Here is a 19,342-nt window from a genome sequence, read left to right as displayed (position 1 = left end):
TTTATATATATATATATATATATATATATATATATATATATATATATATATATATATTAGTGCTCGTTTGATCTCTATTCCATTTTCAACAAACACGTGTCACTAAACAATATTCATTGTAGCCAGTAGTACAAGACTGTATAGTATTTGTTTACATGCTATACGTACTCATCACATATGCTGCCAGGACGCGCAAATGCGAGAATAGCGCATACTTTGTACGAATTCGCGCACTTGAGGAGCATTGATGCACGAAAACTCCAGCAAATTAGTTTTAAAGTCGCGCATGTAAAACAGTAGTCTGTGCAGTATACAATTTTTATTTAAAGTGTTTATCGCGACATAAGTCATATATAGGTATGGTAGCGCTTGTCGGGACATCTTTTTCTTTTTGGGCAGGTAATTGTTTACACATCTGGGTTCTTTGGCTTGAGATGAAAGGTTGCTAAATTAAATATATTTCTCACGTCGGGCCCTGGAAGAAACATTTTATCCTAATTTGAACCTTGGACGTTTTACAAATAGGTGTTTAAAACACAGGCTACCTATAACACCAATTTCAATTTCTTTCGGCAGATGATGGTTCATGATTGGGCCAATGACAATATTTCAAAGGTATGAACCATATCAGATTACCTGAGCTGAGAAAGTGCTAAAAAATATATCAGTGAATGAATTTGACCAAAAATTATGACTGGAGGACTGTGCATTACAACCAATAAGAATATTTTATCAACTTGTATGGTGCGTTATCAAAGTTGGAGAGCCCTTATGTTGCTTAATGGCTGAATTTCGTTTTGTTATATGTCTGTTGTTCTTGTTTGGTTTTGTAACAACTCCGTCTTACACAGCAGGAGACAATAAGGGTTTCTTCTTGAAAAGTAGATACTAGCTCGTGGACACCATAACCGAGACGACCTGCCTGTTACTACAAGACTGTGACAAGAAAATTGCGGTTGGCAAAATAGCTAGATTTCTCGGTGAGAAAAAAGACCCATGTTGCTGAGTCTACCAATGGGACGAGGCTCCATAGGGAAATGAAAATTTATCAACGTGTGAAAAGGACTATATAGAATAAGAGTCATTTTCTGCCCCCTTTCTAAATATCTTTGCATATTGTATAAGTATGAGGTGGCTTGATTTAATATCTAACATAAAGTTTTGTGTTTACTTCGTTGTTGTATTAAAAAATATTAAAGAAGATATACAAATTTTTTCATCCTTTGCAATGTATTTGTCATTATTATTATCTCTTCATAAACTATTCACGAAACAAAAAAAATGACATTTTTTATTTTGATTCATTTTCTGGTATAACGCTGCATTGAAATGAGGTTTGAGCCTGTTATAAAACGACCAGAAATAAACCCGAGTAACGTATGGTGCATGAATCACCATGCAGCTGTGTTTACTGCCATTGTAAAACCAAGTCATCGATAACATCATAAATTGTGTGCTCTTGGAACATTGTCTAGTATTGATGGCCGGTATGATTTATTACGAGACCTAGAGGCTTCTGAAGTCCCTTATTCGCCTAAAATATTGGTGTTCTTCCTCTTCGTTGAAATTAAAGATGCTCTTTTGCAATAGCTTTCCTTACTTTTGTGGCAACACACATACACACACACACCCCTAAGTCTTTGAACAAGTCAACACAGGGTTGAGTCATGTGGATTTATTTTGTTTTCCTTGTCTAAAGGTAACCTACACCTGTCTAGTTTTAAAGCCGGTATGTTGCAAATACATATTTATCGATTTTCGCACAATAAAAATGAAAAGCGAAAGAACCAATGACTTTACCTTAAATATTGTTTGCATATTTAATTGTGAATACCTATGGTCACAATAATGTATGTTATAAATTGCATCTCAAAAAACTCTGCTTTGTAGAACAGTCGAATATTCCACACATTAATCTATAGAACTGTAATATAACATAGTGCACCCTACATGGCTTAACCGTGATCTAGTTTCAGATATAACATGTAAATGAATTCTTTGCTTTGTACTTGTATTTTAAGCAAAAATCAAACCCAGCCTCAAATTCAGAAGCATTTGATATATTATAACTTCGACTAAAATTAAATTAGATTAATAGAATTTTTCGGAACTTATAAACTTGTATTCCTTTATTAGCCTGCTACATTTCGAGCACTATAAATTCACACAAATTTTGTATTTGAGAACCGAAATACATAATCTATATCACTTTAGAGATAAAACACACACATTAAGGATCCAATTGTAATCTTTCAATTGCAAGTAGTGTTGGTTTGTAGGAGGAAGGTCAACTTGAGGTCTTATTACAACCAAACAAGTCTGAAACTCATTTCTAATGTGCAGAGTCCACAACAATTACTGATATCATTCCCACGCTCATTTCATGGTGTCGACCCTATTGTGTAAACTTGTCAGACTTAGTTTCAGGACCTGTGACTGTTAGAGCGATGACTTCTTTGGTCATCGAAGGTGTACATTTTTTGCTAGACAATGACTTAGCTGGTGATAAGTTTGTAGTTATTCCACTTGTAACTGACAAGTCTTGTTTGGATCAAAGCGTAGATCATATTGAGAATGAAATCCCTGATTAATACCATGCTTGTGCAGTTACTAGAGCTATGGCAAAAAGAGTCTTGTGAATGAAAATGATTAGAAAATTATTCCTTTGTCTGACACATTGATTGAACAGGCATTGGTGAGGTTACTTTTGCTCCGATACTGATCAATGAACACTGTAATCCTCTTTTACCACTCGTTGTTTGATTTCTAATCAGGATGAGAAACGATCCTGAGATTTCCTGTTTGTTTCAGAGAAATATTAGCGAAGCTGATTTCTCAGATGTATCAAATTGATATTTTCTGAAAAATGACGTCGTGATAAGAAAATGAAGACCACCTAGCAGGTTTAACTCTTTTTGAGCCCGTTTTTGAACATATTGTTCATGGACCATTGGAGTGTTTCAAAAATAAACCTTTATCAACAAATTCCGAGATCAATCTTCTATATTATGTCTCTGATTGTAAAGTAGCAAGAAATAATCTTCAGTCTAATTACTCACAAATGGAATTAAGGCAGGACAAAACTACAAAAGAAAGAACGTTTCAGCGTGGTGATAAGATTCTGTCTCTCTAGCCAGTACTTCAGAATCCTCTGCAGACTAATTATTACGGTCCATATGAAGTGAAAAAGAAAGTGACTCAGTTATATCATCAGTACTCCTGTAGACGGTAACAGAAACAACTGACATATAAGTACGATTAAGTGGTATGTTGATAGAGATAGCACTATATATCATTCAGCTAGTTTTGTTGTACCTATCCCACACTGTAATGATCTAAATAATGACGTGCAGCCGCATATTTTAATGATTCGGTTCAATTAGTCTTCGAAATTCAAAAAGTTTAAAGAATCTGGACCTTCACATCTACGGCCACAGGAAAAGAATGAATTATAGCAGCAAATATGTGAACAAACAAAACCTACCATGATGGTGAAATTGTGGATTATACACTTGTAAACCTATATGCTTGCACGATGAATCCTCCCAGGCAGGTTTGTTTTAAAAGGGAAATTTAATATTTCTTGGAGAAAGATTTTATTGAACCAAGCAAACATAGCTAGAGTTCTCCGTGTATTATTGTGCTTAAATCAGATAGTACATTCCATATATACAATGACTATAATAAGGTGAACAGAGTCACCAAAGCAGGCCCATTTCCAATACCAAGGATTGTTGACAATATTGATAAAATTGGAAATGCAAAATAGGTCACCAGGTTCCAACTGTTTAAAGTATTCTGGCAGATTTCATTTAAGGATAGAGCACAAGAAATTCAGGCCTTTGAAACTCCAGATGGACTCTATCAATATAAAATGATGCCATTTGATATGAAAATTATCTTTCAACAATCCAGCGCTCAGTGAGCATTGTAACATCGGGTATATGTTCTATTTTGAGAGTTTATGAATAGATTGCCCATGATCTAAAATACATATGGTCATAAAAACATGTTTACGTCTGCGGTCATTTTCCATCGGATAGGTCGGTCAGATGGGTTCTTACAAGAATGAAACTATTTCCCATTGGGTGAGTTAGGTCAGTGGGTTTCTTGTATGATGTGAGATATTCTCGAAATGTCACGTATCACGTAACTAGTAGGAGCAAAATGTATTTCCCATCTTACACCTGTATATAAGCACCGGTAGGTTGACAATTATAGCATTCTTGACCACACCTTATGCCCCGAGTTCTGTAAATAGTCAAGAATAAAAGCTGCTAATATATTTTATCTGTATTTATTTAATATCTAATATTAATACAAACAAGATGGACTCAGCTGGTTTATCTTTGTAACCAGATTTATCCTCTGTGACTTCAAATTCATTCATACGTTGCATATGTATTAAAAAGACGTATAAATATGAAATTTGTACTACATAACCAAATGGTATGTCTGTGCTAATGAATTAAGTACATATTTCTAACAAACGTTTCGTTTTATTTTCTTTAAAATTATTTCAAAATTATAGTCTCTAGTACATGTTGAAAATGATTTGCCTGTTCATAGTAGATCTGTGTACCTGTCTATCGTAACAAATATAGATGCATTTTAGTATGGAATTCACAATGGGAAGAAACTTAGATTTGTCTTCAAAATCATTCCTGTTCTTTAACTTGAACATAACACAGACTGAAACTATGTTCAAGGATTTTTGTATGCCTAGAGTGGAGTATCAAATGGATATAATAGTGTCCATCTCTACATCCATAAAAGTCCGTTTTCTTAGCACAATAAACATAGGTCCATGTCATTTTGAAGCATATTAATTTATGCATGCAATCGGATTAGACTTTGATGGTATTAAAGAAACATTCTTACTTTTAACATGTGGTAACTTTAAGACTCCCACCCCAATTACATTTAGATTTGGTAACGTCCATTTGGTTGAAAGCATGAAATTAATCAACTGTCAGAACATGACTGATACGATTAAATGTGTCTAAATGGTTAACATGCAAGGGGCGGGGGCTCTATAGGGTCAAAAATGGCACTTGGGAGTCATGCGAACAATCGTATGTTAAATTTGTCCATAGGATTAATATGCGGTTGGCACTTGGCAGTGAAAAGTGTGTATAGGCTCAAAACTGTAAAAGTGTTATAAGTGGCTGAGATACAGGGACGTGAACCTTAATATGTGAAACAATATGTAAGTATGGGAAATCCTATGTTCACGGGAATGGGTTTATATGGTCAAAATAGTTTATGCGGTAAAGAGTGTTTATAGGGTCAAAAAGTGTATAAGGTCAAAAGTGTCAAATAGAACGGCAATGGGTGATTTGACAATGACATACAACAGTAACAAATACATATAGCAATTACAGAGTAGAATCTATCTTTTCTAGAGATTTAATTAGCCCTGTTGTGACTAAAAGGAATGCTAAAATTAAGAAATTGTCACAGAATTTAACAGAGAAAGAAAATAAATCTCGGAACATTAAATTTAATTGTTCTACACTAAAGTAGCACAGAAATTACGAAAATGTCCCGGACTCTAGCGACGACTGAGAAAGCCGGAACAGTAATATTCAAGTCCCCGAGACTAGAAGTAGCACTAAAATTCCGAAATCGTACCGGACCTTTCTGGAGACTGAATATTATCTGGATTTTTGTTTAAGAGAATGTTCCAGACTAAAAATAGCACGGAAAATCTGAAACTAGACAGGACTTTAATCTGCACTGAAAGATTTATGCACTTATTTTAATTAGTCAAAATTAAAAGTTATACTAAAATTATTAAAATATTACCGGACTCTAGTGGATATTGATAACATCTGAAACTTTGATATTCGAATTGCTTATACTAACAAGTTTCGGCCCTTATATAATGACTAAGTAGCTGACATATCTGTGCATAGCTTGATGAATCACACGGGTTGAGTTAAATTGTACATATCTTCCTTCCCTGTGATTGATGGAAGGATTAGTCTATAACCTGCCACCATGTTAGTGTACTATACATTGCTTTCCTTTTGCAATTGTAGGGGCAGTCATCACGTGACTATCGTCGATTACAGAACACAAATATATATATATATATATATATATATATATATATATATATATATATATATATATATATATATATATATATATATATATATATATATATGTGTGTGTGTGTGTGTGTGTGTGTGTGTGTGTGTGTGTATGTGTGTGTGTGTGTGTGAGTTGCACATAAAAAAGAGATGAACATCATTTACTTTTCAAAATGGAAAAATAATTGTAGTCAGACAGTTGAGATAGGGTTTTACATTCTATTTTATGCATACATATACTATGTATAAAATATGCTATCTACGGCATATATATTTTTGTATAATTTTGACTGCGTATTATGTCTTAAACTATGTAAAAAAAAAGAAGCAAAACCAACAAGTTTAGCAAAAACTGCACAAAAATCATTTCCCTAGAATGCACAGTACAAATTCAAAAATACGTTTAGTGTTGTGAATTAAATCCTAAATAATCCTAAATATTCCATCACAACTCCAAATTATAGAATGTTCCAAATGAATTCAGATAATCTTGAAAGTCTGATATAACAAGATGTAATCGAAAATGTCTTTAAATGAGTTTTCAATAATCCCAAAGTAGTGTTTTAATCCAAACAGTCAACGAATACTTTGTAATTCCAATAAATAATTCAATAAATAATTCATCTCAAATTACATCTAAACACAATTATAATTGATTCCACAGACTGATCAGAAAACAAAGTATACTGATTGTTGACAAAATCATATATATATATATATATATATATATATATATATATATATATATATATATATATATATATATATATATATATATATATATATATATATATATATATATATATATATTAATTTCATTTGACACAAGACACAATATAATTTGATAGATTTCACTTTGTGCCTATACATGATTTAGACCAAGTTTTGATTTGTGCTTTAAACAGTGTTGCAGGTAATATTTATCACTGTACCCAAACGTGTGATGGGTGGGGTAAGGAGTATATATAGCAACAGCAATGTCCTTCTGTATGTCGCTCCGTCCGAAGACAAAATGACTTGAGCAACATGACTTTAGTTTGCTGTGATTTTCTCCTCAAATTTTACGTACGTCTCGCCTATGCGTAGAGGCAGGATCGTTTTGATTGCGGGTGAGGGGCTCCTTGCAAAACAAATGTTGTTGTTGTTGTTGTGGGGTTTAACGCCATTTTTCAGCACACGATAGGCTATACATGGCGGCCAGTATTAATGGTGGAGGAAGAACCCGGGAAAACCCCGGAAAGAACCACCGACCCACGAGAAGGTACTGGCAAGCTTTCTCACATACCTACATTGGCTGAATCCGAGACTCGAACCGGCGCAGACAGAGGTGAGATGGCAGTGATCCGTAACGGAGAGCGCTTTAGACCACTCGGCGACTCGGGGCCCCGAAAACAATTGTTAAAAGGTGTCCTGAAAAACATAACTTATGCTGCTCGAGTACCTTTGACGCGAGAGAACTGTACACTTTCATGTCAAGTTAACTTGCCTATACTCACAATTTCTGGTTTGAAATGGCTTTACAACTGGATGCTGTAATTGTCAGTTATCGACGTTACTTTTGCGTGGGTTTGGGGGCATCATTCTGGGACTATGCAAATCAACTCTGAATGTAAAGGAAAACCTTGTGTGCGTTCTTTAATCATTACACCTCAATATATATATATATATATATATATATATATATATATATATATATATATATATATATATATATATATACAACATAATAGCAGATCTTGAAAACAATAAGCGATATGTCTTTTGACCACGGTAAAGGTTACTCTCTACATTCTCGTTATTTCTGAAATGAACAACAGTTCTCTAATAACAAAAAGCAACACAGACATTCCGATAGCAATCCATCCCTAATAACAGTTGTCAAATACAGAACGAGATAGGCCGTCAGCTGTATATTATATATTTTTGAGCATGTAAATATTTTTACCTTTGTGAGCTATTATTGTGCCTTCCTTGCACTTTTGAAAAAATGCTATTTTCAAGTAAACTTATTTGTGCAAAATAAGCCATTTTTACCCCTTTTGCTACATGACAAAATGGTTTAGCAAGAATTAATGTCTTATTTGCGCTTATGCGATAGTGGAAGGATATTTAGCAATACTTCTTCCAAAATGTCGCATTCTTGGTGGATTTGTGTTTCCCGATCAGTGTGGTTACATTTTCATATAAACCTATCATAATTTCTTAAATTAAAGCTGGTACAGAAAAATGTATTACAGGCTGTATATTCTAACCATAAGCCAGTTGTATCTGTTTTATCGAAAATGTAATGTATAACAATAATTTTTCTTTAGAGTGTTGACATCAATGTTAAATCTAAGAAAAGAACACTAGCCTGATTACTAGAAAGAAACAACGCCTTTAGCAGTTAAAAATATTCATCAGGTCAGAATTTCAGGGATTAATGGCAATAAAAACATAAGCCGGCTTTCTATAAATGATAATGTCTCAGGTGTAATTGGCCTTCTGCCTAGTTCTTCAAAATCTAAATCAAAAGCTCGGTGAATACATTCATCTGGCCATCCATATAAACGCAGAAAATTCACAACTGACATCAAACTCACTCTGTATCTTGCCAGTTCTCTCTCCACCTGTAAAGATAAGCTGCAAAAATTACTCATGCTTCTGGTTAGATCTTGTAAAGCTAATTGTCACTATTTTTCTTTATTCTTGTGTGTTTTCACACACATACTATTTTATTATTCCTTGTCGAAAATTCGTCTATATATGAAATCTACTAATTGTATTTCCATTTGCAACAACTACTTCGATTTTTATCTGTTTCAAAACTACTTTTCGTTGTTTCCTCAAAATATGTGAAACGTTTTACCAAAGAAAACCCACCCCAACAAGAACAATTAAGCAGTGAGATGGATACGTACCCCGTGATAAATAACTTCAATATTTGGTGACATATAATCGGGGACCAGACGCTCCATAAGATGTGTGTCCTGACGTATCTGTCGAAGGACTCTCAAGTCAAGCGAAGGATTGTCTTCGTTGCCTATTATTTCACGCAGAAGGAATTCCACTCTTCTGTCAACATATCCTTGACAAGTATCGCAGTTCTAAAATAAGGAAGAAATATCGTAATAATGTTATATATATATATATATATATATATATATATATATATATATATATATATATATATATATATATATATATATATATATATATATATATATATATATATATATATAATATCAGCGATTTAAAGGATTGGTATAAAGCAATTTGATATACCAATACTCTTGGTATATCAAATTATGATCCGCTCATAGAGAATTAATACGCATATATAAACATTGTTTCGATAGTAGGATATTTTTCAACATTAGGTTAATGCTTCTATTCTCTCTAGATCAGTGATCTAGATCAATCTCACTCTTTTAATGCTTTGCTTGTTTCTTTCTCGTTTTTCTAAAACTAAAACCGAGAATAAGGTTCTAAAACATATTATTTAATATTAGGATATCCCTTGGTATTGCAAGTAGGTTTATTTGTAAGAGATGTAAATCAAATATATCGATAGTATGTACACGGTATCTTTTAGATCGCCTCGTTTACTTTTACTGAACAAATAAAACTCGTGGTATATCAATTATAAGCGTATATATATATATATATATATATATATATATATATATATATATATATATATATATATATATATATATATATATACTCTGATTTTGCAGGATTTTTAGTCTTACCAGACTCGAGGCGTATTACACTATTACATACGTTGCGGTAAGATATATCTTTCGCAATTGCATTTTTAATTGAGATAGAAAACAAAGAGTTGAACAAAGTTTATAATTACACACATTTTAACATCCTGTTAGATTTCATTCGCCGTGCTCAAGATTTTAAGTATAAATGGTGCCTAAAATTTAACGGTTAGCATAGTGCTTAAATTTTTTCCAGATTGTAGGTCATCTTTCCTTATGATCTGACCTGATTTAAACGTTATATATCGCACTTTAACAGAGGACAATAAGCAGTTTCTACACCATATTAAGGACATTCTCACAACATACGACTTACTCAGATTAATGATATTTTTAGAGCTGTTGCTCACAAGATGGGTTCAAAGTATTTTTCTAGACATTGCTTTATTTATTTAAACGTAAGTATGCACCTCGTTTGCTGTTGAAAGGAGCTATGATATAAATTTAAAGGAAGTAAAACACAAATATACCGTTAACTTATACGTTCTGTATTATTCTGATTGAATCCTGGAGACTTGTCAAGGCAAAAGAAGGACTGTTTCATGTATCGTCTTTTGTTATAATACGTACAAGTTATTACAAGAAAATACAAGCAGACAAATACGTTTGTTTCAAGTTTAATGATTGTTTCAAGAGTTCCGTGTCATCACTGTATGCAAAACTTGAGAACATATTTGATTTGAATGATCTAACATATTCTGTTGATGCTTTATTGAAAGATCGAATACTGTGCCTATGGATATATGTGACTGGAGTCAAATTGTTGACAATATGATGGTAGTTTGTTTTGATGGCTACAGATGAGTACTGAATCATTGTACTTAACGAGTAAACATTTACATTTTGCATGGCATAATCACTTGCAGATTAAAATTAACCATGTACAAGAAGCTTTGAATACACCTTTAAATACGAAATATTGAAGCATGTACAAGGAGTAAAATTGAATCTCTTTTTAAAAGCCAAGTTTGATATGAGCAGTATATGATTAGACATAGGCCAGGGGGACAACGAAGAAAATAATTACCCAAGGCAGATAGGTACCTAAATGTCTGCAAGGTCTTGAATACTAAACAATCTCTCTCTCTCTCTCTCTCTCTCTCTCTCTCCTTGAAACATTTTATGTTCATTGTACCTATTCAAGATTTATTTTTGTACTGCCCTAATTAAATACTACTTCCTAATATATTCATTTCGAATAAAACCCATCTGCTTACTTACAAGGATTTCGCAAGTTGTTATCTTACCTGTGTCCTTTATAACGTTCAAATACTTTTTCTGTCAAATCCTTTCGTTTTTTCATATTTTTAATAATCATATTATTATTATTATTATTATTATTATTATTATTGATGTTGTTGTTGTTGTTGTTTCTTGTTGATCAATATGGCTGTAAGGTTAAGCGAAAAAATTATACCGAAAATATTTAAAATGTCTCTCACACAAGTCAAAAGTAAATCGCAGTATAATGGGTTCTACAATAATTTGTAAAAAAGCAAATAAAGATTGTATTGATCATTTATATTTGAATTGCATTATACACTCGCTATCTTTAAAAGAAAGCCAGGGACGAAAGTCACAAAGAAAAAAATGAAACAAATATCACATAACTGTTTTACAAAAGTTTATATTTCTTTGCTTGTGTAACTATATAAAAAATGTGGTAAATATATGACAAACAATATTATATAAATACTTTGAATGTTGCATGATTAAATGGGAGGCAATATTATAAAAAAACCTTAGTGGGTTCAGTCCAGAATTTTAGATTATGATCTAAAGTATGTACTTGTTACGTTCTAAATAATTCAAATCATGATCTACTGCTACCACTACTACTACTACTACTACTACTACTACTACTACTGGTACTACTAATTATTATTATTATTATTATTATTATTATTATCATTATTACGATGAAACTGATCATTCTTCCCCAAATACATCAACGGTATTGTGTACAGAGTAGGGAAAAGAAAGATCATAGTTCGTATGAGCCAAGTTCTCAGTGAAACATGCAATTTTGTTGGATTCGTTTTGGATGTATTTGTATGTGAAATATAACTTTTATATTTTTCTTGCTGAATGGATTTGAGTGTCCCTAGTCGACATCGTCAGTTCAGACTACTTTTGCCACGTATATGATTTCTTGTTCACATTGTCAGCGGTTTCCGTTAAGACAATGCAGTTAAGGGTGTGTTCAGGAGATAAGACTAGTTTTGCAATCTGGCTGCTTTTCAATTTGTGTTACAAAGTCTGAACTGTTAACATGTTTCATTTGATTACGTATTTCTATCCATCTAAAATTCTGGGTGACACTTATAACGTTATTCTGCACATGACCACAAATATCATCTTTTCTGTTGCTTTTCTAAAACAAATGTTTTAGAATGGTCACTATTCAGTTTTGCATATGTCATTGTGGTAGTCAATGTGCCAGTATGCATTATGTGTTGTACAAGAATGTTTTGCCCATTGCTCTCACAATATTCGGATATGCCGCTGGGTATAATGTCTTCGTGGCCTTAGGTTCAGTCTGATATTTACGTAGCACAGTGCAATGTATGGAGGATCATAATATAAAACTAAGTGTTTCACTTTCTTTCTTTTTTTTCAAAGGGTGATACTGCATCAACCAATGTCACCAAGGTAACCGTTAAAGAGTCTATTTTTAATGCAAAATAATATTCATACTCAATTGTTTGAATTACATTCAACCTCTCAGCAAACAAATTCCATCATCTTTTCGGATTTTCAACCATGATCAAAACGTTGCAAAATATTATATTTGACAGCCCATCAATATCCTAGTTAATACAGAAATTTGATTAGCGCATACAATTTCAGAAATATATCCCACTGTGTTGACTGCCGATTTCTAAAAATTACAAAGATAGTTAGATTATGCTGAACAATGCAAAGGTATTATGCATCTAGCTTGCATTTGAATTCGTTCTCAATAAGCATATATATCAAGTCCTTTCATACAGACGTGAAGTTAATTCCTGTGTTATTTTAAACCTTTCCACTTTTCTGTTACTTTTGATCGCATTCGACACATTGTGCATCAACGACTACGTTATATATATATATATATATATATATATATATATATATATATATATATATATATATATATATATATATATACACATACCTAAAACCACAAAAGCACAGTTACGTCGAAGCTGAAATACAAAACTAATCACCTCCTTTTCATCTGCATTGATTGGTTTCTGATCCAGGCATATTTCAAGCTGCTTCCTGTGTAACTAAACGTCCGAATAAATAATAAAGATTAATAATTTCAATTTAAAGAAAGTTTTTCGGCCATTATTCCCCACAGCAAACAAGCAAGCGAACACATAATAGAAGGCAAAATATACGAAAACAATTTGACTGATACGAAATATGCGTGAAATTGATTGAATAACCGTTAACCTATCCCTATGCTCAAAGGGAGATAACCTGTATGTGCGATGTATAACGCTTAATTACTGATTTAACTCCCTGGTACAATGAGCTCGAAAATCAATTTAGATACCCGAACTGTTTTGCATTTGCAGTGTGTGATCACAAAAGTCAGTTGAAGCCACCACCATCCGGTAAAGGTCTAACACATGATCTGACAGACAAAAGCTCTGAGTAGACAAAGTAAGCGATCCTCACAAAGGTAGCGAGTTTTGTGTAAAAAAAATTTAATCTTTCGCGAGTAATGCCATATATGAAATAGCTGTGATGTGCTTCAGTTGCAAAATAGGAGATGTACAAGTCAAAGGTCTACACGAACATAATGTAATTAACACCAAATTCATGATAATTTGATTTAACGATGTTTTCCAAGCATCTAATTGATTTAGACATATCCAGGTATTTCATATTTTTCCTTGCTTCACTAATGCTATTTTAATGTGGTACGATTGGTCCATCCATAAACATGTACGCACATGTACGCACGTACGTGTGTAATGTCATTTCGCTACACCGATTAAAATACTGACACTGCACACTGTACATGGAACATAGGTGGATTATGGTAATATGATTTGAAATGGTACCAACAGCTTTGGAAATTTTAGCTCTGGAGGAATATACATAAGTTTCAAATAGCTCCTGACTTGGATGTTTAGTCCGTTCTTTGAAATTAATTCAAACAACAAAGAGATGTCGAGTTCGGACAGCCGCAGAAGGGGATAAAAATAATTTTCATGTTTGTTTATGATGCAGTTCTAGGATAGGTCAGATCCATTTTATGTTCAAAGCAGTCATGTCTTTGATACTTTTAATGATGACATATATTGATGTTGTTATGTATATTTGATTTAATTATATGATTTAATATTTGTAAGTTTTAAAATCTTTTTATTTTATTTAAATTTCATTCTATGTCAAAATAATGTTTGCTAGGAACTCATACTTTTTCCAGCAAATAGTTTGACCTTGACTGTTCATTTTAATAAACACCAAATGTTGACCTAGATTTTGACCATAATTCAAAATTAGTAGCAGCCACGTAAATAAGTTCTATTTTTATATTAAAATGATTGGTTGTTGTCGAGGTCAGGATGGGGCTACGTGGTTTAAGATGTAAATAATTTTTTTAATTTTCTTTCTTAAAGTAAAATGATTTGTTTTCGTCAGGGTCATGTTAGGTATGCGTGATATAAACACAACTAGGGGGCTTTCGAAACTGCGTTTTAGAATACGATATTACCTTTGTTATTAGAGAAATAATGTCATTTGGGCTCTTACACGGGAAAGTGTTGTGTCGTTTGGAGTTATTTCAAATTATTTGGATTCAAAAGGATTAGTTCTTTTTTTCCTGGAGATATACGTGTGCTCATACAAAATTCTCGATCAAAGACAGTTCTTATAAAAATTTATTCGGATTTACAAAACTGGAGTGATATTTCTTGTTTTTTACAAGGAACTGTAGACACTACAGGTTACATCATACGTGATCGTCTTTCATCTTGGTTTCTTCGTCGGGACACGAACTTAAAACCATCAGAACATTTTATTAGTTAGGACTTCTAAAATTTTCTTCGTGGATTATTCTTGGATTATTTTTGGATTTGATTCTTAAAACCGTACGTTCATATTTTTTCATTTTTACAGAATTTTCCAAGGAAATAAATTATTATATTTTTCAACGCTTGTTGTTTTCACTCTTTCTTGTGTTACTGTTTATTCGAGCCAAAACTCGTAAAATAATATAAATGAAAATATAAATAAAAATAATAAAATATGATCAAGTATAGTATGTAATGCATACAAGTTAGAAAACATAAATATTATTTGATCTTTTACAATAGCTGATGGGCAATGAAAATAATTAAATTACCTCGAGGTAGCTGGGCTGTGAACCATAAGCTTAAAATACGTTTTCTAAAGAGTGTTCATGTAGCAGTTCGGTTTGTTTATAATGCCCACATATCTCTATCTTTAACGTGGGAAAGTATAATACTTTTTTCCTGCATAAGGGGTTTCAGTTCACCACCCTCCAACCGAATGCAGCCCCCACCCCCACCCCACCCTCGTCATTCCAATGGTTTAGAAATAAATAGACATCATACATAGCTGGGTATTTATAGGAAATGTGCATTTAAATTAATTTCATTTGTTCACATGTGTATTTCGACTTTTGGAGATACTAATCTTTTAAACTGATCAGATTGTTTCCATGAATTCGCAACATCTGTACGCCCATGGTGTGAATATATGTGATTTCTGCAAGAATAATTCTTTCGCAATAGACTAATACATCCACTGCCCTAAAAATATATTTGTTTCTGCATTGAGATGCACCCTAATTACAAGACTTCGTCATGCACATATTCTATTACATTATTTTTTTTTCGCCCAAACCAGAGAGAAACAATTACCATGTGTGTATATATTCAGAGAAACAATGAATTTGCACAATGTTAAAATCTCCGTTATTAAAAGCATTGGTAAAAAACCGTGTTAAAGTCTCTTTTTCGGCTGTTCATAAATGTGTCATTAACGATTAATAGCGAAAACTGGAATAATATTTAATTTCCCCTATTTCAGATCTGATTCATTTTATTTTGCAGTAAAGACTAAACGTCTGGCTATTGAATATATATATATATATATATATATATATATATATATATATATATATATATATATATATATATATATATATATATATATATATATATAGACCCTTTCGGTAACATAGTTATCTCCCTATTGTATTAAGTATGTACTACATCCGGTTGGTAATTAAGCCGCTGGACAAGGAGTTTACTGCGATCGTCACTTATGAATCCGTCTTTGCTAAGTGTTTCGTATTTAATGATGTTAATATATATATATATATATATATATATATATATATATATATATATATATATATATATATATATATATATATATATATATATATATTTTATATATATATACACACACACACACACTCACACACACAAGACACACGACTGCTTTACTATATGCAAAAACTTCGGTCTCGTCACTATTTAGAAAATAATTGCAAGACCGGCACCGGAGAACCATCACAACACATAATTTATCACAAATCCTATACCTTACAGCATTTTTTGTGTTCTTTTTCGTACGTAAATACACAGAGAAGATAAATTTAAAAAAACACGATAATACAAATTCAGATATGTAAATTGGTCACAAACTCTATAAAACATGATTAAAACAATATGGGACATACATATAACATAGAATACATTAGATTGATCGTTGATCAAGATCACTAAAATTTAGGGACTTTTGTAGAAACCAGCTGCAAGACCTACCGTCTGAAGAGGGAAGTATATGTCATAAAGAAATAAACCAGGGACCGTTGTGAGTACGACACATAAACGTAAAAGAATAAAATGCAAATAGCAAAGAGCAACTCCTGAACAAAATAACAAATGCTTTTTTTCTTTCAAATTATGTTTGATTTGTTACAACAACAAAAAAGTACATTATTGGGGATGCATTAACACATAAAAGCCTTTACAAGTTTTGGATGGCTGGTGGGTGGGGGCACTTCAAAGGCCGATAGCTTAACATAGCTAAAGAACGTAGAAGTGCCCAAAAATAAAACAGTACACATTTCACTGTTTCTAAAAGAACTTTGATAAACGGTCTAGCTGTTGTGGAACGTAATCAGTGGATTATAGTTCGGTAGGACTAAAATGCGTAACGGAAAATGGAACTCAATGGAAATAAAATAAGCAATGGAAATTATTCTTGTTTCTTTTTATTTTTGTATTGAAAAAGGTTTTAATCATCAGATGCATACATATCTGTTTAAATAGCTCAACAGAAAATATAATTCATTTCAAAACTGACGATCATAATTGTATGAAACTTGCCCTTTTGAGAAAGCATGCATTCGTCGAATGCAAATGGAAACTATTACATTGTTCAGTGCCGAATATTTTGTTAGTATAACAAACGCAGTAGAAGTTATTTATTTTATGTGTATGTGATTTGTTTTTATAAGGAAGGTTAACAGAAGGATTTCATCATCATATGCATATTTTAAGCGTTTTGCTAATATAGAACATAATCACGGATGAAGGTCAATAATTGACCTACTTAAATAAAATGCAATTTTCAACAATCAGTTTCAATGTAATTGTTTTTTATATGTTTGTGTTGTTATTGTTGTTGATTTGCCAAGGAATTGTGTGTTCACTATTTTATTATTCCCAAATTATCTTCTTCTACATTAAAAAAAAATCTATTACAAGTATCTGCACAGGTTATAGACATACTCTTTCATATATGATTGTATTCATTTTGCCTTACACTTATCCATTAATTGCTTTATCGCGCATCTATTTAGGGCGTTTACTCGGAAAGTCTGCCCATGGCGAGAAATATAATTTCATTTACTTCGTTCTGTTTTGCAATCAGTGAATGTCGACCAACTGCAATACCTACAGGAAATGCTTCTAGCGCAACCTCCATTCACTAAAAAGTTCGGAAAGAAAGGGCAGATGATGATGTTACCGAAAAGGGATAAAGTATATAATATGAGAGGAAAATTAAAAAATAATCACTAGCCTATTAAAATAAATCAAAATGAAACTACGGACAACGAAAATAAACTTCAAGGTTCATTGTTGTGCTATTTCTAAGTAAGGGTCCTATACAACATATGTATGAAATTAAAATTATCTTTCACAAGCCTATTTAATTAGTGGCATTCGATCCAAACTTTGAAATTAAGGTTATGGACTAATTTTATGATCAAACCGGTATGAAGATCAAACATCAAAAATGCATATATTTGTTGTTTTTAACAATGGAGATTTTCGAAGCAGTTAAAATATCGAGAGGAAAAGTTGAAACTACATTAGCATGCCAATCTGTGGGGCTTTGATTTACTCCCAAACACATTTTGACTAAGTAAAACTAATTTTTGAAATCACCAGCATAAAAAGCATTAATTATAATTTTCAAGACTCAAGGAAAACTTAAAAATATTTCAGTTTCAGACTCTTTAAATTTTTTCGACACTATGGTCACTCTTATTTTATGCTATGGGTAAAATTGTTGGGATATGAATATTCAAGCCGAGTCGAAAAGGTCTGCCTCATATTTTGTACCAATTAGTTAACATTACAAGCATAGTACGATTTTATATATTCTATCGATGTGAATATGAACGACATGTCTTTCTGTTTAATACTTAAAATTGTATTAGACACCATATAAATCTGGTCAGACTTAACAATTACCGAAACTATGCAAAATTATCAGCTGCTACTGAAACTTGGTGAAATTGCTTCATTTAACTTGGTATCTAAAGTCAAAGATTGATTAAAATACATGTGGATCTCACAAGACGCGGGTGATGAAAATTTTGATATTGTGTCCTTTAAACAATATTTCAATGATGTGTTTTAAAATAAAAGATCACAGTCGTATCAAATTGTACGAAAGAATATTCTTAAGAAATATTAGATCTCAGCTAAATGTTGAATCTTTTTTAAAATTAGTCGCTTGTTGAGTTTACAAATACGACTGCATGCTCTATATGTCATGCTTATAATTTAATGATTGAAGAAGGAGCACACAACAAAGTACTAGCAAATGTTCTCATCTGTACCGTATGTTATTCCTTACAAGGAGAACACTGATATAGTGTGTCCAACATATTCGGAGATAAGATGAAAATGTGTCCGATGAATTGGGCAATAAAGAATAAAAAATTATATTCATTTCTGCAGATTTAATACATCAGTATAATTGAAATATTATCTGAGTTTCTTTATAATGAGCAAAGTTTCAGAAATTAACTAATCAGACACATTCCGACTGTAATGTTAATTTTAATGTGTTGTTGCGAAATATTGTTTTTTTTATGTATGTCTATCTGCCTATTTCTCTTTCTACCCCCTCTCCTTATAAACAAAATATTTCAGGCAGAATGTAACAGAGTACTAATTAGTAGAAATTGCGGGAGCTTACCCTAGAGTTCACAGAAAA

The 19,342-nt window shown here is 32.3% G+C and overlaps 2 long non-coding RNA genes across 19 annotated transcripts in view; one reads left to right on the top strand and one right to left on the bottom strand.

Annotated features, from left to right (window-relative positions):
- LOC149774962 (uncharacterized) overlaps window positions 1-19,342 on the top strand; it is a 60,831-nt gene that overhangs the window by 11,827 nt on the left and 29,662 nt on the right. For 3 of the 18 annotated variants that reach the window (XR_016416669.1, XR_016416677.1, XR_016416674.1), the window contains exon 2: window positions 9,818-9,869. The exons of 8 other annotated variants lie outside the window; for them this stretch is intronic. This is a non-coding gene — a long non-coding RNA (uncharacterized LOC149774962). Of the gene's footprint in view, window positions 1-5,191; window positions 5,210-9,817; window positions 9,870-12,472; window positions 12,503-13,419; window positions 13,508-19,342 lie in introns of those variants that run through there. 7 more of the 18 variants (XR_016416666.1, XR_016416672.1, XR_016416667.1 and 4 more) reach the window with 5 other exon arrangements.
- LOC149774963 (uncharacterized) lies at window positions 1,661-5,010 on the bottom strand. The gene is made up of 2 exons (XR_016416681.1): window positions 4,882-5,010; window positions 1,661-4,251 (listed from the first exon to the last, which is right to left on the bottom strand). It is a non-coding gene; the product is annotated as an uncharacterized LOC149774963 (long non-coding RNA).

The sequence above is a fragment of the Sinohyriopsis cumingii genome, unplaced genomic scaffold, assembly GCF_028554795.1.
Source record: "Sinohyriopsis cumingii isolate HCF-2022 unplaced genomic scaffold, ASM2855479v2 utg000066l, whole genome shotgun sequence".
NCBI lineage: Eukaryota > Metazoa > Mollusca > Bivalvia > Unionida > Unionidae > Sinohyriopsis > Sinohyriopsis cumingii.
The sequence above is the reverse complement of the archived record's forward strand: the minus strand, read 5'-3'. Positions and strand labels throughout refer to the sequence as shown.